Genomic DNA, 27,173 nt, shown 5'->3' on the forward strand with positions numbered 1-27,173 from the left:
TGGACAAACTCTGGCTTTACAGCTCCTAAGCTAGCTGGCAAGGCACAGCCTCCATAGCAGTTCCAATTATCTAGATAAAAATCTGGCAGGCAAGGAAGGTAATCAGGTAATGTACCTTTGACATGAAATGACAGAGGCACATACACACACAGAGAGAGACACTTACACAGACACGCATGCAGAGATGGTGGCTGCCCCGTGCACCGCAGCATCTGGTCAGGGAGTAAGCACACACTCACCAACACGAGATAGTGTGCATTCTTCACACACACACACACACACACACACACACACACACACACACACACACACACACTCTCAGTCACTCACACACGCTCTCCACTCCTACTGGGAGGGTTCATTCTGCACAAAAGGCTACATTACAGAGCCCGCCCCAATAAGGGAAAGAGAGAAAAAAAAGCCTTCCATTGTTGAGAGGGCAGGTCAGTTGATTAGATTTTCTGTGGAGAATTCCACGAGGAAATTCCCTTCAAAGCCGAAGTGATTAACTGGGGGCTATTCTGGAAATGGAGCAGACAATGGCTCAACAGTCTGCACAGCCAATGTCCAGGCTGGCACTGAACTCACTTTAAAAAAAAAATAAAAGCCAGACTCCCTGTTCTTTTCCACACATTCCCCCCCAGCCCCCTCCACTCCTTCCAACTTCCCCTCCCAATTCCTTTTATTTTGCAGCTGGACAACATTAAGGGCCTTTAAAACCACAAGGGTTGACCCCACAGCAGTTTGATTAGGTCCCACTTTTTTTTCCCTGGCGACAGGCAGACAGTAAGTTTACTTTTTTAGACATACACAATGAGACACCACACACAAATTCCAAATAGCAAAATCAGTGATTAACATTATCATATTAGTAAATTTATTCTTCAAAGGTTATACATTTTTTGCCAAAGTTGATAATAACTTAATAGTGAGATCCATCATTCACAGGGTATCCTAAAAATAAACGTACGTATACTTACAAAATCAATGTGGAAGAAGATTTAAGCATGTCACTATGGAGTTAAGAGACTAACAAAACACAGAATTATGACCCACCCTGAAAAAGCTGTTAACAAGGGATGTGGCAAAAATGACTTGATGCTGACATGATTTTCGTTTTCAGCAGTTGGGGAAGGGGAAAGGCTATTACTCACTATTCTTTCTTGTCGTTAGCCTCAAATTATTTTTTATTACAGCAACAACCCATTCCTTCATAGAAAAATGAGAAAAACTGTGCCATTTCTTTTAAATATCTTTATTTCAGCACTTAAAGAGACCTACAATCTAATACACTCTAATTGATAAAGTATACAAAAATAATTTTTTCTATTGTTAACGGTGGTTATGGGATTTAGGGAATGGTAGCTGCCTGGCTACATACACTTTAAAAAATAGTTTTTAAATTTTCTCCTAATTAGAGAATCTTGTTTCATCTTGTATTAATAGAGAAAAATGAAAGAGGAAGGGTAAGTTACAAGGGGCAGTGGGAGCTGGAGTCAGGAAGAGGAGGAGGCAGCAAGGAGAGGATGCGGAGAGAGCACAAGAGGAGACATAGTGGCAGCATAAAGATAGAAACAGAGATAATGGCCATAAGGCAGGATGCTGAGATCCGTATGGTCCCAGCTGCTGTCTTGCTACAGCTACTACCTCTGGTTGTTTCTCTGAAACTCTAATCCAGAAGGTCACCAGAGCAGGTAAGAGAGAGAGCATGAGTTTTTGAGGTCAACTATTCTGTAAGGGAAGGATGCTCATATCAGAATCTTCCTTGTCTTTGGATTTGTTTTTATGGACATGTAATATATGCATGTGTAAGTATACATATGCCAAATAAACACAAAGAACATATAGGAAAATGTTAAATGGTTTGGAAGTTAGTTTAAGATCTCAACATTTCTATAAACATTCCTGTAGCCATTCAAAAACAAATTATTTCTTGCAAAATCATCCCTGCTGCAGGAATTGAAACAGACTAGGAAATAATTTGAAAATTTGCCAAATATAATAATGATCATCCTAATAATGATAATCTGAACTAATGGAACTCCTAGCTCATAAAAAATTTTGTTCACACAGATTAGCTCACGGATCACATGCAGCACAGAAAAGAACAGCTAGGTACATCCCTCATTTCTCAGGGTTTAAACTTGGGCAAATTTAAAGTCACACAACTGGTTAGTGGCCCATTTGTTACTTGAAGACAGATCTTATTTCACTTGTGATACAATAATACAGAATAAAATAACAGTATTTATAGTTGAATAAAAAATCCCAAGATGGTACTCACTTTCTAAGTGAATGCAAAAGCTTTCGAGTAACTGCTAATGAATTTAAATTTGATATAATCTCATTGTCACCAAGTTAGTACTGTATTGATAGTTGGATGAAATAAATATTTCTAAATGTACCTCTCTAGGTTGTAAAAGTTTTCTTTCATATGAACTCTATGTTGCAAATTAGCATTTCTGCAAGATTTTAGAAGTCAGCAAAAGAGAAGGCAGTTCCAAAATGTCCTCATCAAATCCTGTTGTTGACAGTTTTATAAAATAACTGAATCAATCCAATCAATGCAATGCTTAACAGTAAATTACTATTATAAATCTTTTTATTTTACATTAAATGTTAAAATATTTAAATGTTAAACATGTGTTAATGATTAATACATAATACATGCTAAATAAATCTATATTCTTTATCAATTACCTGAAAATTTTAATATACTCAAATATTCAATTGGCTATATATCTGATATTCCCTTCCTCAAAACTAACACTCCAGTAAGATTTGTTCTACTATTATAAGCAGGTCTCCAGAAGGCTTCACAATATATGTAGATTGAGACACACTACAGCATTCACTGAACATCTATTAAATGCTTAACAACATATTAAGTACTATGACTTTAAGAGAATAATTCAACAAAAATTTGTAACAAGTCTAATTTTAAAAAATACGTGTGACCAAAATTCAAGCTAACTGTTTCATATTCAAGTCCTCTAGGTAAATATAGTAAGAAAAGTTAAAACCAAAATAAATAAGTAAGTGAACAAAAAGCAATGACAAGAACTTACTGAACATTAATTGAATTGTGGGAAATACAAAAATGATCTATAAACATAGATATACAAATATAAATGTATCTTCAGAGAGGATGAGAGCACAAACCACAAACTTTTATATTGCTGCAAAAGTATTATGGAAAATAGGATGAACCTGAAAGTGTGCTTTTGAGTTTATGTTGTTTCCATTGCAAATATACAAAGGAGACTCACACAGGCTAAGGAAATATAAGATATGCTAGTGAACACTACTAGAAAATTCTCAAAGAGAATATCAAAAACTTTTAAGATCATAAACAAGTTATTTCCAAATTTAACCCCTTTCAGACACTGTTTCAAGCAAGTTTTTCTAATACCCTCTTATCAATTTAAAGGGAAGATTTTTCCATTCCCCTATTCTAAGATAGAATTGTTAAACATCTTTACTTTTAATAACTGAAATTGAAATATGTAGTCACAGGTACGGATTATACATTAATATCTGATATATGTTCCTATCATCAAGCTATAGTTTTCACATTTTATGGAATGTGAAAGGTTAGTGTTGAGAAATGAAAATTTTAGCATTATATCCACAATGAATTTAATACCAGTGTCAGACAGTATCAATATATAGACTTCAGCTGACACAAAAAGCATGAAGAAAAAGTTCAGCTACTTTTTTCCCTGCAGTTATTTACTTTGTCACAAAAATGTAAAAAAAAAAAAAAAAAAAATTCCTCTTTCAAAAAAAAAAAAAAGAAATTCCAAGCCATGTGCATCTGCGAGCCATTCACCAAACGCCTGACAAGCGCACCATTGCCCTGTCCCATGTAGCTTAAAACTCGGACTTAGAGCCTTTTAACTGGACCTCTTTAGAAAAACTCCTAAGAAACTTAATAGCCCCTCCTCCTTTTTAAAGACCTAAAATTCAATTCCTCATAATACACTCATGCAAGGGAATTGGCATGTAGGAGCTTTATATAAGTTCAAGGTTTTTCTACCTTCATACTCTTCTGTATTGTCAATTGGTTAGTTAGAATATACACACGAATTGTCCTCAGATCAGATTTTTGACCAACTAGTGCTCTTCAACAATACATTCTTTGAGAATATGTTCACTGTAGAAACTCTAGTCTCATACTTCCCTCAAAGAGATGATGCCATGCCTCATTACAGCTCCCACTGTTTGATATCTTACTATTTACTTCCTTCAGAATAATCTGAAGTAATCTTAAAATGATAGATTTTATTGTTTGAGGACTTTGCACCAGTCACTGCAATGCATATAAAAATAAGTTATCTCATTTAATATTCAAAGCAACAATATGAGATACGTAGTTGTATCATCCCAACTACAAATGAAGGAACCACGGCCTATGAAGAGAAGTACCTGTCTGAGGTCTCAAAACTAGGAAGTGCAGAGATGGGGAACACCAAAGTTATGACAACTTTCCTCCAGAGTTCTCAAAAGGCACCATATACTAATGTATCTCAAATATACCCTAACAGCCACTAAATACCAAGTGCACAGGCAAGCGCTTAATAAACATGTTTTAATGCTGAGTGTTTAAACATTAGACTAAGTTAGGTTGAGCAATGATTACCCCATACTCACAAAAGTTGATATAAATGATAGTTATTTATACAAGAATTGAGAACAGTTAAAGAATAGTATGCTCATCCTATTTATGGTATAATAAACAGAATTAGCACACTCATCATAAAATCTAGCTCTCTTTTTAAAAATAGTTTCCATTTTTGAAATCCAATGGAAAATACAGTAGTCCCCCCTTTTCTGTGGGGGATATGTTTCAAGGCCCCCAGTGGATGCCTAAAACTGCAAACCATACTAAACCTTTACATAGTACGTTTTTCCCATACCTACATGTGATGAAGTTTAATTTCTAAATTGGACACAGTAAGAGATTAGCAATAACTAAAGTAAAATAATTATAACAAAATACTATAATACAAGTTAGGTGAGTGTTGTCTCTCTCGGTCTCAAAATATCATTGTACTGTACTCACCCTTCTTTTCGTGATAATATGGGATGATAACATGTCCACATAATGAGATGAAGTGAGGTGAATGACGCAGGCACTGTGACACAGCATTAAGCTACTATTGACCTCCTTATGATATGTCAGAAGGAGGATCATCTCCTTAGGTGATCTTGGATCATGGAGCCATAACGAGGTCGATGGATGGGGATCATGGGCAGAATGAAGCGGAATGGCATGAGATTTCATCACCCTACTCAGAGTGGACGTGTAATTTAAAACTTATGAAATGTTTATTTCTGGAATTTTCCATTTAATGTTTTCAGACCATGGCTGACCACGGGTTACTGAAAGCACAGAAAATGAAACCGTGGATAAAGGGGAACTACTACTGCACAGGCGCCAATCTTCCGGTCGCCATGTAACTACTTTGCAATGAAATTTCTGTCTTATATAAAGAATCATGTCAGGCAAAAGGTTTTACTCATTACACAATCATCTCTATTTGTGATAAGTGGTGTTGTCTCATTGTTGTCAGTTCATGATGTTGAAAAAGACATGAACCAATCACTCTGGTGGTAAAAATCAAAAGACTTCTACTGATTTAAAAAAAAAAAAACCATACAACTCATGAGAAAAGAAGTCATTCAAATGGCACCATATCTTAAAAAGTGCTCTTGACCACAAAACTTTGTTATTTAATTTCTCAACCTGGAAAGAAATTCAGGGAACACACTGCACTGACCCTTTACCCACAGGCAGCAGCAAAGTGAAAAGTAGCACCATAACATTACTGCACTGGGGCTTGGGTTCTTAATCATTAGATAATTTCTGCAAAGTATTTTAGTGCACATCTTTCAGGGGAATTTTGGCACTGTAGTCGTGGTATGTATTTCTTGATATTAACTAATCAGAGTAGAAATAAGAAGGAAACTGAGTAAAGTATGAAAACATTTGAACACTCAGCTTCATTTTTAAGTTGATTCTACTCGTCTATTCCCTATATTCTTCTTTGATTGCATGTTCATTCACAGTAAATGAAAATGTTACCTATTAACAATGTTCAGTCTGCTTATATCTAGGACAGCACAGAGGAAAGAATTATGGCTAAGCTGAAAGTTAGGAGGCCTGTGCTCCAAGAGAGCCACGATTCCTTCCTTATTAGCGGTTCTACGTACATCTTTAACTACTCAAGGAAGACAATTTTTAAGGTCCCTCTCCACTCTCAAATTCTGACTCTGTAATCTTTTTTTCAATAAATCAATTTATAATTTACATAAAATTTCTTACCCTTCTTATTTTGTCCCAGTTATATATCCTTTAAAAAATGTTTTAAGAATAATCCTTGTAGTTTGTTTTAACCCTTTAAAGCACAGCATAACTCTATATTCACATATCAATATAAGACTGAAGGAAAAATATTTTATTAATTAAAGTTAGTTCATCTAAATTCAATTAAGTTAAAACAACCAGGAGAACTTAACTGGTCACGAAAAAGTGACCACATTTTCAAAAGAACTAATATTATGACTAAATTAACCTATTTATGATTCTGAAAATTTCTGTGCTTGAATTTTCAAAACACAGTTTTCATTTTTTCTGATAAGTACAACTACATTGAATGGCATTACCTAATTCAATGAGAGAAGTAAAAGCAGTTTATTACTATACTGAGTACGTCATGTGCGTGTGATGGCAGTGACCAGTACTGTAGGGAGAAATAAATACAAGGGATTCTGCTTTTATCCAAAATTTCAAAACATCAAATGAGAAACTCAAAGACAAACTAAAAAGTTGAAATGTTAGAAATCCTGACAGGCAAATTGTGTTCAAGAAAACCTAGTTTTTAAAACGAATTTCGTGGACACTCTGTAGAACTCCTGCCAAATACACAGCTTCTTTTTTTTTCATGTTATTGTTAACAAAAATGACTTACTGCCATAATTTAGAAAATAATTCAGTCAAACTATGCACAGAACGAAAAATGTAAGAAAACAGACATTATCAAAAGAATGTATTCATTCGATTACTCAGTATGTATACAATGTTTAATTTACACTTGTATTGTAAATCATCTATATATTAAGACTGTATTGTTTATAATGTATACTTTTTCATAAACAGGAAAAAGGAGAAATTGATACTTGTAAATTTCCCTGAAGCTGAAGAACTATTTAGGTATCAAATGGTATATTCAGTATTTAAAAACACTCAAATGTTAATTAACTCTAAACAAATCATGGGTCTGTAATCTGAAATACTTATTTTTAAGTTTTGCTTAAAGTCAAAGCACAGACTAAAAAACTATAAGCATTTGTAAGATACGCCAGCATCCTAGGCACATCTTAAAAAAAAAAAAGTATCTAAGGTAAAACATGTTCTTCCTGGTTTCGGGACCAAACTTCAGATTTACTCAGTCTGTAAAGGTGGACAATTGTTTTTAATTTTAATGAACAAGTCAACTTAATAAGCATTGTTCTAGTATTGAATGTGTTCCTTGAATTTCACTAGACATATTAAAGGAAAAAAAAACAAATCAATACATATTATGCTTTCTATGAGCATCTTTTCTAACCAGAGAACACTGATAAAAGGTGAGGACACAAAGATAAACTTTTTTTTCAAGAAATTATGACCTAGTGCAAAATGTGGGCATTCTTCCTTGCTCCAATAAAAGCAATTATCAAGTTATTATTAACTAGAAATCTACAATTTTCACACATTAATTCATTTATTTTTCAAAACAAATCTGAAATGTCAGTTATGAATATTAGTTCCACGTCACAGAAAACGTAAAGTTCAGGAACAAAAATTAACTAGTGTCTGATCACACAACTAGTAATAGGCAGAACCACAATTTGAGCCCAAGTCTTCCAATTACAAACCTAGTGCCTGTTCCACTACCAGAGAGCTGCTTCCAAAAGTTATCACAATATAAGATAAAATGATAAAAGTGGTATTTAGTCAAACAAAATTCTGTTGGAGTTTAAGTGACAACTGATTTTGAAGCAAGATAACCATTTTCTGAACTTCAACAACTTAGAATTAATTTGTTGAAGCTGATAAAATATAGATTAGAGAATCAATTGAAAATCTCAGAAGCACTATGAGAATTCAAATTACAGTGGAGAACAATGTAATATGTAGAAATCAATAGCTTTCATATATATGATTACATTCAGTTATCAAAAGATAATGGGAAAAAAAGACCCCATCAGCATTAGGGACACAAAAGATAAAGTATCCAAGAATAAAATCACTCACATAAAGACCTATATGAAAAAAGCTTGACACAATATAGAAAGACATACCATGTTCCTGGATAGGTAGCATCAATATAATTTCTTTCTAAATGAATGTATACATTTAATAAGCTCAAATTAAAATACCAGTATCTGCTTAAAACACCAGAAAACTAATTCAAAAGCTTACCTGAAATAAGTAAATTAAAATAATCAAAAAAAAAAAAACTGAAAAAGAATAAGGGCTCAGCTTACCAGATATTAAAATGTAATGTAGAGTCTTGATGATTAAAACAATGTATACTGAATGGATTGAAAGGCCAAAGGAATAGAAAAGAAGGTATAGAAAAAACCCAGAGAGGAAATTCAATACAATCTATTTAGTAAATGATATAGGTGGCGTTCAACAAATGCTCTATGATTACCTCATGACTAATCAAACAGGAACATAAATTCCAAACAGATAAAAATTTAGCCATAAAGAAAAAAATATAAATCTACCAGAAGAGAACATGAGAAAACTGCAATATAATCTTGGAGTAGAGAAATCTTACTAACAATGGATCAAAATTTAGAAGCCATAAAAGTAATAAATCCAACCATATAAACACTAACAACTTCTGAGTTACAAAAGGTACCATAAACAAATCAAAAGTTTAGAAAAACAATATATTCAATCCATATCAAAGGAAAGAGCCAGTCTCCATGATATGTAAAGAGTTATCTGAAATCAACAAGAAAAAAATCAACAGTCCAATAGTAAAACAGGCAAATAATATGACTTGTTCAAAGAAAAGGAAATAGAAATGGTTCTTAAACAAAGGAAAGATGCTCAATATCTTTTAACTTAAATGTAGTTTACAACTACAATGTGATTACTATTTTTTAACCTATCAGCTTGGCAAAAAATAGTAATTTCAACGTTTTATGTTAGACTGCATTATTCATGTATAAATAATTTGTCCTCTACCTTGCTAAACTTCTCTGTAATAGAATTTACTTCCTAGCCCACTGACTTTGTTTTAAACATGTTACTTGCTTTGGCCAATGGAACAGAGGGCTTTCTCTGTGAATGTCTCAGCTTCTTTATGTTATTTTTGCCATCCACCATGAAAACAGCATATCCCAGACAAGGGCTAGTCTACCCGGAATGAAAGAGACATGGAGCCAAGTGGACCCCAGCCCAGTCCAATCAAGTCAATATGCAGCTGACACACAGAGACCTCATGTTACACATGCAAGAAAAAATTCTTTTAAAAAAACTAATACACAGAGAAAGTGGGGTTGTTTGTTAACACAGCAAAAGCTTACTAACAGTCTGTCTGTGACTTAAGGAAATATGTGCTCTTGTATATTACTAGTAGAAAAGTGTATCAATATAACTCTTATGAACAGCAATTTGGAAATATCTACCAAAACTATGAATGCAATTCCACTTCTAGGAATTTATTAGAGACATACTTTCAAATGTGAAGAATGCTATGTATTCAAAGTTAGTCACTGAAGAACAGCCCATAATAGCACACAATTGTTAACAGCCCAAAGGTCCACTGATCAGGGATACAACAAAACAATGGTATATTATAAATCTATTAATAAAAGCAAAAAGGATGTAACTACACACTGACATGAAAACATCATCAATATATAAATTGTTGATATATATCTAAGGTGAAAAAAGCAAGGTACATATCTGGGAACTGAGTACAATGTGCTACAAAATGTATGAAAGTAAGACATCAAGTTTCTTTTTGCTTATATGTACATAAGAAAACTTTGGAAGAATATATCAGAAAATGAAACAAAAATGTTATAATGGTGGTGGCAGAGGGAGGTCAGAACTGGACAGAAGGAAGACGGGTATGAGATTACAGCCTTTTTGCTGGGTGCTTTTGTAAACTTTTTATATTTTTTCTTTATTTTGAATGAGAATCCATTACTTTTTCAAAAATAGTTAAATATACATAAATTAAATTAGTTACATACACATCTAATTAAACTAAAAACTCTCTCTAAAGGCTACTCATCAGCTCTACACAATATTTCACAAACTCATATCAGCAGACCCCACACACCCTATTTTTAGAAGCCTGTAATTAATATGTAATTTTTGTCATTAAAAAGTATTTTACCTGCTAGAAAGCCCAAAATTCTCACTTTTAATAATAACCCTCAATTTAATGATATTTTCATATAGTATGATTTTAGTTTCTGAAATAAACATTTTTTAACTGAAATTCAAAGACCCCAGTGAATATATCCTTAGGGGTATATAATTTTTTTCTTTCAAGGTGGCTTGTATATAGCTTGAAGAATCTGAGAGATGATAGCTTAACTACAAGTAAAAAGTCCTTAACATGTCATATTTGACTCTTCATGCTCTGGCATGGCCTCCTCATCCAGCCACAGCTCTCCCTAAACGCCATGAACTTCATGCTCCTGACCAGCCTGGTAAAGGTGCCAGCAAACAGCCTGTTGATTCTTCTTTCAATGCTTTTGTGTGAAATGTACATTCTTCCTAGAATACCTTCCATACTACCTTACCCCCTTTTATCAGGCTAGTTTCTACTCATCCTTCGAGATCTGTTGAAGCAGCAGACTCCACTGGAATCCCATGTTGGTCCCCCACCTGTTGTCCTTCCTGGGACTCCCATAACACCAGGTAGAACGTAAATTTCCACTATTTAACTTTAACCTCTAAAAAGATAGATGCTCTGTCTTATTATTGTATCCTCCAGACCATTTCAGTGTTCTGTGGTATCCACAGCATTCTTTATCTGAAGGAAAAAATTCCTTCAGAGACTTTGGGACCTTATTTTGTGTGTCCTGGTACCAGGCCACTGTATAATCTGTTTCCCAAGACTGGTACATGCTCTCATCACCTTTACACCACGTTTAAATATTACTCTCTCAAAGAAGCCTTCCCTAGACCAGGACTGAAGTGTAAGAAACAACATATTGTGGAGCATCAAAGTCCACAGACAACAGTGGTGGTATTAACAGACGTTTGAAAGATAGGATTTTTTGTGGGGAAAAGTGAATTTGACATAATGGTAGAACATCTGAGTAGCAGTTTCTAACTTAGAGATGGAAATATTATACTGAAGTGTGTAAAGATACAGGAAACGTAGATTTTATTTCATAAGTATGAAAGGCTGTTTAATAAGATGAGTAAAGTACTAAACCAGAAAAAAATAAAGTTTCAAGAAAGGACAAACAACATAATGACAATTTTTTAAGAGGCCTATTTAAAAAGCCTTTGATTCTGGCATTTAGGCAGTGACTGGTGAGAGATGCTCTTGAAATACCAGAAGAACAGAGTTCACCTCTGGTAAAATGAAACCATAAATTCCATGCCTACACACACACACACACACACACACACACACACACACACACACACACACACACACTTTATTCCCTTCCATTAGAAAAGATTCTAGAAACAACACGGGGTCTCCATATTAAACACCGCATCAGAAAGAGAAAAGCATCAACTGAAGGTATACTCTAGGAAAAATATACCAGTGAGAGAAAAAACTGCATAAAATTTAAAACGTCTGAAGTTTTTGAGGGAAAAATAATGGACTAGCCACTGCTTTCGTAACATAATGGACTTCTTTATTAATTTCCTAATGGCAATAATCCCTGTCAAATACAACTGCCGTTCCATTTTTCCAGGTGCCCAGATGCTATTTTGGCAATTAGGCAGGCACTGCCATTTTGACTGCATTTACAGTGATCAAGGATGCAATTGCCCACTGTTGTCCTTTTCTTCCAGTATAAAGATTTGAATCATAGTTTTGATCTTAAAATATTCCATTTATATCTCTTTGTTGATAGATTTTCCTGTCCCTTCATTTCTAGGTTCTGTAGAAATCATTAGTGACATTATGCCAAGGGCTGAACCTCATAAGCAACCTGAACAGTTTGATTCACTGGAAAAGCAACCCACAATTCACTGAAAGAAAATGCAATAATGAGCCTGTCCAATTAAAACTGTTGAATTAAATGGAGAGAATCTAATGATTTCCCCTTATCATTCTGATATTCTGGAAGCATGGCAGGGGAACGATAAATACCAACACATATGTTAAAGATGCCCACTCTTTTTAGTTTAAGTAAAGCAAGCAAAGTCTTTTAAAAGTAAACTACACTATTACATAAAGGACATTCTAACGGATGCATCTAAGTACAAAGAAAAGGGCAAACGACCTTCTAAATTAAAACATATTTAAATAAATCCTTAAGCCAATTAAACAAATAGGAAGCTATCTTATTACCATATTGAGGAAGCACAGGAGAAAGTAGGAATTGCTGCCTAAACATAAGACTAGTTATGAAAAACGCAAATGAGAAATCACTTACATTCTATTAGTTCAAAAGCAATACATTTATCTCATTTCTATTTTTCTGTAATTTCTGTCAAATAAATATAATCATGCTTTTCTGTCACATCTATGCAGCTCTGTCTTCATACCTACAGTCTCAGAAATTACAAAAGCAGATGCAGAATTCAAGGAATTGTCCTTGATTCCTTAATCTGACATATCCATATAAAAGCAAAATTCAGTATCAGGGAGAACTAGACTGGTTAATTTAATGACCTGACCTCACAGAGCTTTCAGAGATATGTTTAACAGAATTATAACAATTGACTACATCCCGAGTCGAGCATGCCCACATGCATAAATGAATGAAGTACAAAAAGTTGGAAGACAACAAATTCAATTCCATGGATAGTTATTGCATTTGAAGTGTATAATATTTAAATAAGCATTCTGCAAATAAAACGAGGCTGCTAATAAACGAGTTATGACTGTTTAGTAAAGATCTAAAGCAGTAGTCTTCAAACATTTCAGCCTTGGAACACTTCCTTAAAGACAAACAAAAACAAAAATCCAAAACCAACAGAGAATAGAAATACTAAATTACAGAACAGGAGTGAGTTTGTGTGATGGGGGTTTTGGAGCAGAATTGGGATTGAAGAGTATTTCACTAAACCTCTCTCCCCTTGAAGTATAGATCGAAAAGTATCACACCAAAATAATTAGGTCTGCAGAAACAAATTAAGATATATTATGGGAGATAAATATTAAAAGAATTTAAATTAGATACTTGTAAACATCTTAAATCATGTACCATAAAATGCCTTATTTCACCTCAAGTTTGTTTTTTTCCCTCTTATTTTTTCACTATCCCAAAATACTATACAACTATAATTGTCATCATATCTCCCACAATTCCATGTATTCCTCAGAATCACTCTTTTACTATATTCCCTTTATTTACTTTGCAGCTAATCCTGGGGCAGAAAAGACATACCTAAATTAGTAAGAATTTTACTTCTCCCAGAAAGATACAATGCTGTCCTGTTAGTGAGAGGCTCCAATCCAGGATGTCCACAAGAATACACGTTCACATCTCCTTCCAGGCCACCCTTGAAAAAGTAGCGTGCGTAGTCTTCTAGAGGAGACTGAACTGTCTGAATGTGTAAAGCGCAGCATAACAATAAATAGCTCCCGAAGCACTGGCCATATAGACTGTATTACTGATTAATATATGCGTATTACATATGTACGTCATACACACACAAATATGTAATACACCAGCTAACTCGGTACAACCATTTACCTTAGTGTCTTTCAAACACTTCAAGCACCTCAACTAGAGCCAAAAAGGCTTTGTTTGATTATTTTAAATACAAATGTATGGTTGTTCATATGTGGGTATCAACATGTCTAGAAAATTAAAAGTATATTTACATGTTTATACTAAGTTTTGGCCCACCTTGAGAAACGAATGTTTGACAGTCACCCATAACACCGGAAAGCTGGACGGCTGTGCTCGCAAAAGAACTCAACCTGAAGCAGCAGCCACTTGGGCCGCGGACCTTGGCAATGGCGGCGGCGGCGGCAGCGGCGGCGGGGAGGGGGGGCCACGGCATTCCCGGCAGCCCGTGCGCGGGCAGGGCATGAGGGGAACGTGCCAGGCGTGCACAACGACGTCACCAACGTGCCCTGCGTAGGCACCACCTACAGTGGCAGGGCTGTTGCGAAGGCGGCGGCGCTGTCCACCCACTGCCCTTCTCGCGGAGCCGGTGCAACTTGTCTATGTCCAGGGTCCAGCACAGGTGGTCCAGGGGCATGTGCGGCCTGAACACTAGGCGTTGCCGATGTCTGATCAGTCTCTGGGGGCCTGTGCCGCCGTATGTGCGGAGATGACCTATCCGCCTATCAGTGTGTCCTTTGGTTTTACTGACAGTTTCGGGTTTGGCACTAGTCACCAGAGTATGTTGTACTATTGTCAGATCCTGCCTGCAAAACACTGGCCACCACAGCTGGTGGTGGGGACCTCAGGCACGAAGACCAGAAGTAAAGCACCCCAGCACTGGACAACTTCCTGGACCAATTGTGGGCTGACCCTCCGCATAGGGGCTTACAATCTTCTTGTGATTATCTGAGTGTTTTAACAACCATGATCTCTAGGCAGACATGCAGACTTAAGTGATACATGTTTTTGGACACATGTTTTTGCATCAGATGTAAGTGACACATATTTTTGCATTCTTACAATTGGCTTTGTAGCACTTGGAGACTTTCAGACCACAGTAACATGCAGCCTTAGAAGCTCTGGGTTGTCTATTACCTGATGCAGATTATTTCCTTATTTATTCGATTTGAAAGAAGTTGTAGAAAGTCCCATTGCATAGTCAGTCTTCTCAGTTAAGGAGCAGTAGTGTAGGGTAAGAAGGGATGAGAATCCAACTCTTTTTTTCCCTTCTCCTCCCTTCAAACACAACATTCAAAAATAAAAAATAAAAATAAAAAGTAAGTGAATGCTTTAAGAGGTTTGAGTGGGTAAATGGCCTGTACTGGACTTTTTTTCCTCCCAGACAAGGGAAAGAAACAAGTTTGTTTCTATTTTAGCAGTAACTGAAAGGCAGGAAATTTTGTGCAGTGATTGACATAAAAATTTAGTAAGTTTTATATTTCAATATATTGTATATATTGAAAATAAACACATTAAAATTAAGTTGATGTAAATAAATTATTTTATTTGACCAAAAGTAAGATTATAAAAATGCAGTGAAGAAAAATATATTCAACTGCCCACTAATGTTAATGAAATCTTATTAATGTAATTACCAAATAGGCCAGTTTCTGGACATTTTATGTACATGTTAGCCTGGCCAAGTTTTATGTAATATGCATACTGAGCCCATAGTTAGCTATAATAGATAATGCATTGATTTGGTTATATACCAAAATCTCAGAAGCAATATAATATAGTGAATAAACACAAACATTTATTATGTGAATTCAGAGAACCTAGGTTCAAGTCATTATTCTGCCCTCATAACTCTCTGATCCTCAGCTGCCTCACTTGTAAACTGGGGATGATAACAATACCTGTCTTGCAAAGATGTTATAAATATTTAATAGCATACTATACATGAAAAATGCTTTGTAAACTGTGAAATGCAGTGTAAGTGTTAGCAGCCAGTGTTTCAGCCAGTAAGGTATTGTTTATAAACTTAGAAAAGTAACTCTAGTGCATAAAGTAAATCAAACAAATTCCTATGTAAAATGACCTCTTTCAATAATACTACTCTTCATACTAGTGATTACATTTTCCTGTTGAGTGAATGATGCTGAAAAGAGCAAATAAGATGCTTTCTAGCAGCTGTATGTTTAACCCATAGTCAATTATTTTCAGATTGTTTATGTTGTACACAATGCATACCATAAGAAAGGAAAGAAAAACATTAAGATTCTGGAAATGAGTTTTTTTAAAAGTTAAGATTACTTAAGCATTTCATTTATTATACAGTTTATATGATGTATAGCATAAGCATGCATACACACAGTAAGGAAATGAATTTAAGAAGTCGACACTAGGTGGGTCCATAGTAATGAACTGAACATTTTAAATCGAAATGTGAGAAATCTCTCTGTTTAAAATAGATGCATTACAGCTCAAAAAAAACCAACTGAAATAGAGTAATTTGAAAAGTTCAACTGGTATTTTTAAAGGCATATTATATGGAGATGAAATATAAAAAGTAAATATGTAGGATAGTCTAAATTATTTTTTAATTTAGTGACTTAGGATCTACCAAAACAGTTTATTTTCATAAAATTATAGTGACAATATGCAACATGGAGTAGAAATACGAAGATAATGTACAGTCCCTAAGTTATTTAGAATAACAATTCCCTTGATAAATGTCTTTTCTGATTAAAAACAGTAATTTTAAAAAATTCTTATAAATTCAAAATAATCTTAAGCCAATAGCTGTAACAGAAGCACTGCATTTTTATCTGCAACAGAACATTGTAGGACAGTAGGAAACACATAAAAAAAATTGGATATAAGAAAATGGGAACCTGGAAAGACTTTTAAACCAATTATTAGTAATAAGAAATTAAAATGATTATTTAGGATAAACAGAGCTTAATTTTCCTATCTGTTTTTGTCTTCTGATTGGCCTGGCTTTGGAATTCCCAGTTGGAAATCTTTTGAAGAATATAAAGTTTAGTTTTGTGGCTGAGCAGATCCCTATAATAGCATGGTTATAATAGCCAGATAATCATAGCTTACATTTTTGAAGTGCTTACTAAGTAGTAAAGCATTGCCATAAACACTCTTCGACCAACCCTTTGAGGTAGGCACCTTGTTAGCATCATCCCCAGGACCATACAAAATCATATATATTAAATAATTTGCCAATGGTCAGACAAACAGTGGGTGGCAGAACTGGGTTCTACATGCCTCTCTAGTACTGGTTCTTGAACTCTTTTCAGCTAATCTTCCTCAAAAGAGTGTCTTCTCTTGCTGTTACCATTTAACCACCTTACATTTACATCTCAGTGAAACACAGTATGGCTCTCACCTACCCACAGCACTACCAGAACTATTATGTCTACGATTAACACTGACCTTATTACTAAATCTAATGAAAACGTCAATCCTCATACTACTTGACCTTGGCCAAGCCTTCCTCTCTTTAACATTCTCTTCTCATTATGTCCATTAGAGCAGGACCCCTGTTTTTCATCATCCTTCTCCATCTGTCCCTTCTTGGACTTCTTTGAGTGTTGTTCCTGCTATGCTCAGCATTTGGATGTTGTGGCTACTTGCTTTGTGCATCAATTCTCACTCTTCTCTCTCCCACTGGACAATTTCATTTAATCTCTCAATTTTGATAACATCTATATGTCAAGACTCCAAAATAATATTTCTATCTCAGATCCCTCTTCTTATTTCATATCTGTACCTGGATGTCTCATAGGCATCTCAAACTCCACATGTCCCAAAAGTAAACTCATCACCTCTCTACTGTCAACCCCATGTTTTTCTATCAGCCACCCAATTGTTTGGGCCCCAAAACTAGGATTCAGTTATTCTTGACACTTTCCTTTCCTTCAGGCTCCCAAATCTGTTTTGTCTCCAAGTCTTTCTAGTTCTGTCCTAAATGTGTCTTGAATTATTTCATTGTCTCTAAAGCCACTATCACCACAGTAGTCCAAAGCGTATCATCTCCTGCTAAAGTAACACAATTTCCTCTGTCTGTCTCTACCCACTCTCGTTTCCCCCACATAATACCCAAACTGATGGTCTTCCAGCAAAAATCAAGTCATTTCTCATGCTTATAATCCTTCAGTCTTCACATTTTCACTTAGAATAAAATCCATCACCCTTACTGTGGTCTATAGGACACCTTTTTATTCCTACCAAGCTCCATTCACAGCAGTTTTGCCTCTGTCATCAGGAAATACTAAGTCATCTCTGAAACTAAGGCTTCCATCCTCTACTATTTTCTCTGTTTAAAATAACGTTTATCCAAACTTTGATGTGGCTCATGTCTATTTACACTTTATTTCAATTTAATTTCCACTGGTGCAGCATGACTTTTCTTTAGCTCCGAACTAAGCTAGCTCAAGCTAGTTTTCATCGCTGGAGCATCAGTTGTTGATGTTCCACTTATTTTCAGGGTGAAAAGTGATAGTTTCACACGGTATAAAAGTTTAAAATGTCTGAAACAATATTAGAGCTCGAGTCAGCATCATTTCAAAGACAGCTGGGTATGCTTCCAGCTTGTATTTTTTTGGTTTATTATCAAACTAGCAAACAGTACAAATATTTTACCTGAGTTCAAGGATACACACATGAGGACAAAGCTCCACAATGACTTTCTAAGAAGCAGGACTTTGAAGTTCTGTGGTCAACAGTTCCCTCCCACAGATGAGTGACCTATTCACCAAGCAGGAGAAGCCCAGAAGCCTCTAATAGCCTACTAGCATGTTCAGCATGCACAGGTTCACGGTTAACACAGACCACATTGTTGCTGCGGAACAGTTAATCACAGTAGCGTTCTCTTTTACACTGTGACATTAATTAGTCTGGCCTAGCCCACAGCCTATCATGTGAACAGAAAAGGAATGACTCCTTTCTGCCTAACAAAGGAAGATCTCACAGACTTTCAGCTTTTTATCAACTTCACAGAGATATAATTCACCTACCATGCAATTCACCCATTTAAAATGTACAATTTAATGGTTTGTGAGCTATTATTAATTTTTAAAACTATGGAGATAAATATATATATATATATGTAATGTACTATTTAAAGTGTACAATTCAGTGGTATTAATGACATTCACAATGTTGTACAACTATCATCACTTTCTATCTCCAAAATGCTTTCATTGCCCTAAACAGAGACTCTGTATTCCCCATCCTCCTTTCTGCTCCAGCCTCTGGTAACCCCTAATCTACTTTCTGTCTCTATGAATTTGCCTATTATAGGTATTTAATATAAATGAAATCATACAATATTTACCCCTTTGTGTCTGGCTTATTGCACTTAGCATAATGTTTTCAAGGTTCATACGTATTGTAGCATATATGATTCCTTTTCTAGCTAAACAATATTCCATTGTATGAATATACCAATTAATGGATACGTAGGCTGTCTCCACGTCTTGCCCATTGTGATAGTGCTACAGTGAACACTGATATACAACAAGTACGTGTTAGAGTCTCTGTTTTCAATTCCTTTGGGTACATAACAGAATAGAATTTCTGGATCATATGGTAATTCTGTTTAGCTTCTGAAGAACCACCAAAGTCTTTTCTAGAGCATTCCCACAAGCAACATTAAGAGGTTTCCAATTTCTCCACATCCTTGTCAACATTTATTATTTTCCATTTCTTCTGTTTCGTGTGCTTTGTTTTTTAGTACAACTTATTTTTGTGCACCTAATACAGATTTATCCAGGGAGATTACCACCATAATTAACCGCTGTCCCTTATTCTACAGTGTAGAGATTTAGCTTTAAATAAATACAAATTAAACACGTAAACTACATAACTGAGTCACCGATAGTAGAGCTGTGTAGTTTTTTTTTTTTCCAGATTTCCTTAAGACTAGGAAATACAAAATAAAGAATAATCAGTTGAATGTCTTTTCAATAATTCTCATATTTTGGAGAGAGAACTAGAATGTCTGTTAAATCCTTTATTTTTTCCAAGTCTGTTAATTACATTTTGCCAGTTAAGAGATTTGAGGAGGGGAAAAATCAACAAAGATCGAGAGGTACTTAGTGCTAAATACTGTGCAAGCACTTTTATACCCACTATATTGTATATTCCTCAAAATAGATAATAATAAGTAGTTATTATCTTTCCATTTTATAAATGAAGGAGCTTCAGCTCTAAAAGAACTGTATTTACAAAAAGAGCAGAACTACAATAACTTAATGGTTCTCAAAATTTTACCACAGTCACTCATCTCTGAATTAAATAAATATAAATTAGGGATTTAATAAAGTCTTGCATAGCATCTCCAAATGCAAAAGAGAGAAAAATTATACAGCTTTGATTAAAAGATGGGAAAACGCTAGGAGATGCACCCTGAGACCTTGTACACCAAGGATGCACATATGTCTGCAGACTGACATAGAAAAAGACTGGATGAGACCAGTGGTCTTCAAGCTGTAACATCAGTTGAGTATTTTTACATAGGAGTCAGAAACAAAGCATAGACACCTCAGGATAACACAGATTACAAAATGAAAAAGCTAAGACATTAAACATTTCCTGGACAGAGTCCCAACTTTTTTTTCTTTTCTTTTCTCTCTCTTTTAAAACATTTTATGTTTTGGCTGTAGTTATTGACAATAACATTGTTTATCTTACTGACTCAAACATAATTCTACAATCTTATTCCACATCAGAGGAAAAACAAATCACCTAGACATGAGCTAGTATTAAAAGATAAAGGGATTATGGGGAGAAGAATCATTAAAGATAGATAAATTCCTAACCAGCCTATCTTTTCTTTTCACAATCTGGATTATGAGCTTCCTGTAAACAATTATGTCCATGCTTTAGTTCTCTGAAACCAGTAGGCTCTGGGCAGGAATGGCAGGAAGACAGTATGGGATGAGAACGAATCATTTTGCAAGACAATGAAACATAAAAGTAATTTGTGAAATCATAATTTTAAAATGAGTGGATTGATACAGAAAAGGAAAAACAAAAGATTAAGGATAAAGTTTTGGTGATAGGAAAATAAAGGAAAACTCAGAGAAAAAAATAGAAAAATTAGAAGAAATTAATAAAAGGAAATTTTGAAATGAAAGGAAAAGATAAAATATGAAGGAAGACAATCTTCCAGATATGTCTGGAGAAAAAACTATAAAAGCAGATTTGACAAAAAGGACCTAAAATATCAATCTAAAAGTAAATCATTTCTACTTGAAGATTATGTTAAAGCAATCACTTTTATTTCACTATACCTCGGCCTCATATTAAATTTGTCAGTTACAAGAATTAAAATAAATTAATTTCTATTAGTCTTTTTTATTTATATGTAGGCATTCTAGACTCCTGATCACTAGAAATAGGCATATGGCAATGGAAAATGTTCAAATACTTTATTAAACAAAATTAGATCTGCAAAAATCTAGAAATGTTACATAGATAGACAATGAAAGAGTGCCAGCTAAATATCCCTTTACTGGTTTCTTTTCTCATTGACAACTTAGTACAGTAACAAGAGAGGCAAACCAGACCCCAATTTTTAAGATGAATCCTATGTACTTACTTTAAAAAATAAATAAATAAAACACGAAAGACCAAATACCAACAAACACCAAGTTCATTGATTAGGGTACTATTGATTCTTCATGTATCCAAATCTAACTCTTTTTTTTTTTTTTGGTCATTTGTGTTGGTTGGTTGGTTGGTTGGTTGGTTACTCTGAAGTGTGGCTACTTTTGTCTTTATTACAGTCATTTAGTGACCTGCTATGAATCATCTGTTTGTGTTACAGAAACTTTGGGAGGTGCTATGTTTCCTTCCAGTGGGGCAGTGTGATGTTATGAAGAGGTTTTAAAGAGGTCAACTGTCTAGTTTCACATTCATTTCTATGAGCTCATTAAAGAAAAAAAGAGAGAGAGAGAGAGAGAGAGAGGAAGGGGGTAAATGCAGGAAAAGAAAGGGAAAATAGTACAAGTTAGCAGAAACCAAGAAACAAATCTAGGGATAGGCACACTTACAGTAATTTTATTGAAGAGCAGATGAACATAATGCTAAGACTGGAAAATCACATGATTATAAATAGATTTGGATAATAAAAGGAATGTTACTTAGGAGGTGACTCGGAAGTCCATTAGACATTCATTTGAAGGCAGATTTATAGCTGTCACAAAAATCAGTAAACTATGTCTATTGTTATGGTAATACACTGAGTCCCTTTCATATGTCTAGATTGTACAAAGAATATCAAAAACCACTGATAACTCCTCTTTCCAAGACCTCATATTCACTGTCAACCCACCACCTGTTTAAAGAACAAAACAAAATACCAACTCTCATAGAAATCTGTTGGTTTAGAATTAGAAGAAGAAAGTAAGTTGTCAACAGCAAATACAGGAGGCAAAGACAGGGAAGGAGGAAATTAGAAGAGAATTCAGATTCTATAAGATGGACCCTTTTCTCAAATATAGTAAAATACCCCACTTCACTGAGACTGAACTTTGTATTTAACCTCATTACTTTCTCTGAACTACCATTAAGTTCATACTTGCATAAAAACTACTTGGGGATGAGAAACAGAGACAACAGCAAGGAGATAAGGTTTGCATTGAGACTATCATCTGTTACTTAATATGAATTAATTTAGTAAAGATTAATTTCTTCCAACATCTCATTGAGTTCATCAACACAATATGGAGGATCTCAGAGGGAGGTAGTAAGAGATAATTCTGGAATTTGAAATATGCTATAAAATGATGCTGTGTTACTCTACCACTTTCCCACCTTCCAACTCCCCAAAAAAGTAGAGTCAATCCGACTGACGTTTGAATAAACAGAACGTGATTTAATAGAAAAAGAGGAAGATGTGTAAAAAGAAGCTGAAAGTGTTGAAGACAAAATTTATCTCATTATTTTATCTAGGCTACCCCTGCACCTAAGAAAAGAAAAAAAAAAATACTTTTCTTGTCCCTCTTGATCCACAAGCTTCCCTTGACTACCAGTAGCCCAGGTACTAATTTGTGGATTAAGTAAGTTTTGTGGGCTGGTCCAGTTATCCAAACACAATTCATAACCTTATTTCTGTAGGAAAATGTGTTGTGAATTTCAAATTCCAAACAAACTACTTGAAACAACCTGTTCACAAGTTTGGGACAGCTTGCACACTGTGTGTTTTGGATTTAGAAAGTTAAACGACACCTTACTGGATAAAAATTTATTATGACATGTGATTCATACAACTATTATTAATCTTCAGTAAATTCTGCTGAAGTAAGTACCCAAAGGTGTGCTAACTTAATTTAAACCTCTGCAAGGTTTGGTTGGTAATTTTCCAAGAGCAGATTGACTCATGATATTTTCAATGTCCAAAAATTTGTCTTTCCGTCATAAACTAAAGAATACCATGTTGCACATTTCAACACTTATGTCTTCAATCTTAAATAAAAATGAAGTCTAAATGTAGCCAATAACAAACATGAACCAATCAAGAACATCGAAGTTTAAAATGGTTTCATTTGATCTATTTTTAATAGGAAACAAAACTTTGGAATTAATAATAGAAAACATGCACAGATTAATCACACACAAAAACTAAATCATGAGACTAGATGTGATACCAAGCTTCCTCATATATATCACTTGCTATTGCTATAAATAACTTTCTCAGCTGTTCAATGGCCATTGCCATCATTATCCAATTCTTCACAATAAACATTAGAAATAATGTGAAATATTTGCTTTCAATCTATATGATACAAAGTCTGCTGCCTTTATCATAAGTGAATATACAGCCACGTCAGTGAGAACCTGTAGATCTGTCTCAATCTGGGTTCCATACCACCTAGATATAGATTATGTTGCTCATTTATTTGAAAATTAAGATTGGTCAGCATTAACAGAGAGTTACCAAATAACTGTCTGATTTTTGCATCCCTATAAAAGAATTAAATAACTGTTCTCATTTACTGTACTAAATAATATACCACCTTTAGATAACACATATTAAAACTGAGTATTCAGGAAATAAACTATCACATCTCTTCTTTCCTCCTTCAAGTTTTTAGATCCATTTTTTCTTTAGTTCTTTTAATCACTGCCTTTCTGAATTTAAGTAATATACTTAATAACAATTTTTAAAAGTTGTCAATTAAGGCTATATCTATTTAATTCATCCTATGAAAGATTCGGTAATTAGTGAACCTTTTCTCTATCTCTTCTCCCTCACCTCAAAAGAATTAGCTATAATTCTATTTTTATATTATAAAGTTTTATCATTCATATCATTTTTGTCACATGACAACTATAGATTTGAAAAATCAAAAAATGGTAATTAACACTTACAACATTGTTTTTAATTATAGACTGAGATATATTATTGGCCTTATAAAAAATGCAATCTTATATCTTAATTTTTTATTTTTGAAGGAGAATCTCCCAAGCATCAGTATCTAACAAATTCTTTTTCACTTACTTTTTGGCTTCCTTCCTTTCTTACAGTCATACTTAACTGCCTGTATTTTGCATATGCATTTTTCTAAGATTTCTTTTTTTTTCTAGTTTATCATCTTGACCAATCTTTTCATACAAGGCAAGTAAATAATAACCTAAGTTATTGCATGATTGAAAGTGTCTTGCATAATATAAAATACAGTTAAATATCTTCTTTTCCTTCCAACTTTGAAGACATTGCTTCATTTTCTTTATATAATCACTGGTGACATTTTAACATCAATAAAAGTCTCACTCCTTTAAATGTAGTATATCTCCTTATATATGTATATGCACATATATATGCTTTCAATCCATGTGACATGTCATATATACATTATGAATATAAAATTCTGGGAAGGAGATGAGTTCTAAAATCTGAACAGAATGTGCTGAGGGGCGGAACTATCCTTAATAGCCCCTGTTTATGAAATGACTACCAGCAATACGGAGAGGTAACATCAACAAAGAACCCTAAGCCATATTAGGGGAGATGTTTCAACATGCTATTCTTTTAACAATTTCCATTTTGTGGTTGTCTTCTTCCTAACATATCTAAACAATATGCCAAAATGGCAACACTTCTGGCCTATCCCTATTTATTTTTTCTGACAGAAAAAGAGAGGGCATTCTCCTTCTTTCCTCCTCACCCTCACCCCCCAGACGCCGTGCTGTATCTGCTCTTTCTCCTCCTCTCTTCCAGGGAACCACATGGCTCCTGAACGACGGCTTGGGCCCAAGAGTGAGTGCCTAGTAACAAGGTCACCCCTCGGAGGCTGGGCTGGAGAAGGTCTGGGGAGACCTTGGCAGTGGCTTGTGTTCTCTGGACAAGAAAGCCTGGCTCTGCGTCCTTGAGGTACGGAATAGAAGAGCAAGAGATGGAGTCTTGGGTCTGCTTGGGCATACACCTTGGCCTCTTACATTCTTCTTTTTGGGAAGCATGTCATCATCAGAACAGGGGCAACAAGAGTCCCTCTAAGTGGTAGTGTAGTCTGAGTCTGAAGCTACTGAGAAGCTACAGATTTTAAGAGATTTTGTAACACTTTTAAATTATGTCTGTATGGTAGGGGTTCTCAGCCAGTAGCCAGGATCTACTAAGAGACCTCTAAGGCTAATTTCACTACCTACATGCTTTCTTTGAATTCTTTAAAATGTGTTAAATTGTGTTTCCTAATCTTTAATGGCCAACATTTTAGTCAATATATGGCCTTGATACTAATCAAAAGTTCCTTGACAGTGACTAACTACACCTTGGCTATCATCACAATGTATTATTTTTCTACATACATTTTATATGCACAAATACACACACACATACACACAGTTGTGAGTAGTTTGGTTTTCATTTCTGATTGATTTAGTTCACTTACTTTTTTTTAAAAGAAAATCATTGAATATGGGCATTAAACAAATGATTTCTGAATGAAGAATTCTTAAATAGAGGATAAGATTCATTTGCTTGTTTTTGTTTTGTTTCTTTTCCAAGATATAAGTTCTTAGACATATTTCTTCAAGAAGCTCAGAAATGTTATCAAATTGATATTCATTTTCCTAAATTGTCACTTAATAGCCAACAGTTATTCTTCCCAATTCATAAATATAGTTCCTTGTTTTCTACAAGTGTACTCAATGATTGCTAGGAAAATTAACTTGAGTTCCTTACATGCTGATATGTGAAAATATTGCCTATGTCACTAGAATATTTATGGCAATACTGTATTGTAATATATGATATTGATTTAATAATTTACGAAGTCCTGTAGTGTACTACCTAGAGGGTAGAGACCATGTCTTTTTCTGTATGTGATCAGCGTCCAGAATATTCAGTGAAGTATGACTGATGGGGATTTGTACATAGAATGATCTCCCTGAGAAGGAAGTGAGCACTACAGAACATTTTGAACTTGAACTCTAATTCTAAGCCTTGGGAAATGTATTTGGAAAAAGTCTTTTGCATGAACACAACCATAAACTGCCTGCTTTTCATAAAAGCTCATTTTTATGACCTACAGAACAATTCCTCTCCCTACCTCACAGTTTTCACCCTCAAGCCAGGAGAGATGCCACATCCACCTTTGAAGTAGGAAAGAACTGGAATGCTCATAACCTTCAAGTGGGTGAAACTTTTCCCACTTCCTACAGAGAACTAGGCAGGGGGCAGGATGTAGAATCATTGCTGCTTTTATTCGTAAGCCAACAATTCTCCTAACTCTCCATTCAGAGATGTGTATGACTGTGTCTAGAGCCCTACAGTGAACATCCATTCAGAATAGATCGGGGATGCTACAATTTATACAGTTGAGAGTGATCATGGTTTGGTGACTGAGAGTCTTGGTACCAGCCATTGAAACTGTAGTTTTTAACATTACCTACTCTACCCTTAAAGGACCGCTTTCCAGTGGAAAGATATGTATGAATCACATATATAAAATATATGTTTTCTAAGTAGCCACACTTTTTAAAGTTATAAAGAAAAAGGTAAAAATAATCTGAATAATTTACTTAACTCAATATATTCAAAATTCAATTCAACATGTAATTATATTAAAAAATAATATATTTTAAATTCACATTTTCTTACTAAGCCTTTGAATTCAGTGCACATTTAGCACATCTTAATTTGGACTAGCTGAATTTCAGGTGTTCAGTAGCCACATCCAATGGTTACCCTGTGGGACAGCTCAGCAGATGTGTCATTTTATGCCTTTGTCAGCCCTTTTCAGGTTTCTGCAAACCACCAGCTCAGCACGCTCAAGAACCTGAGCTAATCTTGGAGGGCAAGTAGCAGAAAAGATTCAGGCTAGCCAGTCACTGGGATCTGGCGCCCATTGTGCTGAACCAAGGCCTGATACCCAGGG

At 34.8% G+C, this 27,173-nt stretch overlaps 1 protein-coding gene across 9 annotated transcripts in view; it reads right to left on the reverse strand.

Annotated features, from left to right (window-relative positions):
- SOX5 (SRY-box transcription factor 5) overlaps positions 1 to 27,173 on the reverse strand; it is a 903,293-nt gene that overhangs the window by 364,415 nt on the left and 511,705 nt on the right. The gene's annotated exons all lie outside the window — the stretch shown is intronic.

Source organism: Camelus bactrianus, chromosome 34 (assembly GCF_048773025.1).
Source record: "Camelus bactrianus isolate YW-2024 breed Bactrian camel chromosome 34, ASM4877302v1, whole genome shotgun sequence".
In the NCBI taxonomy this organism is placed as follows: domain Eukaryota; kingdom Metazoa; phylum Chordata; class Mammalia; order Artiodactyla; family Camelidae; genus Camelus; species Camelus bactrianus.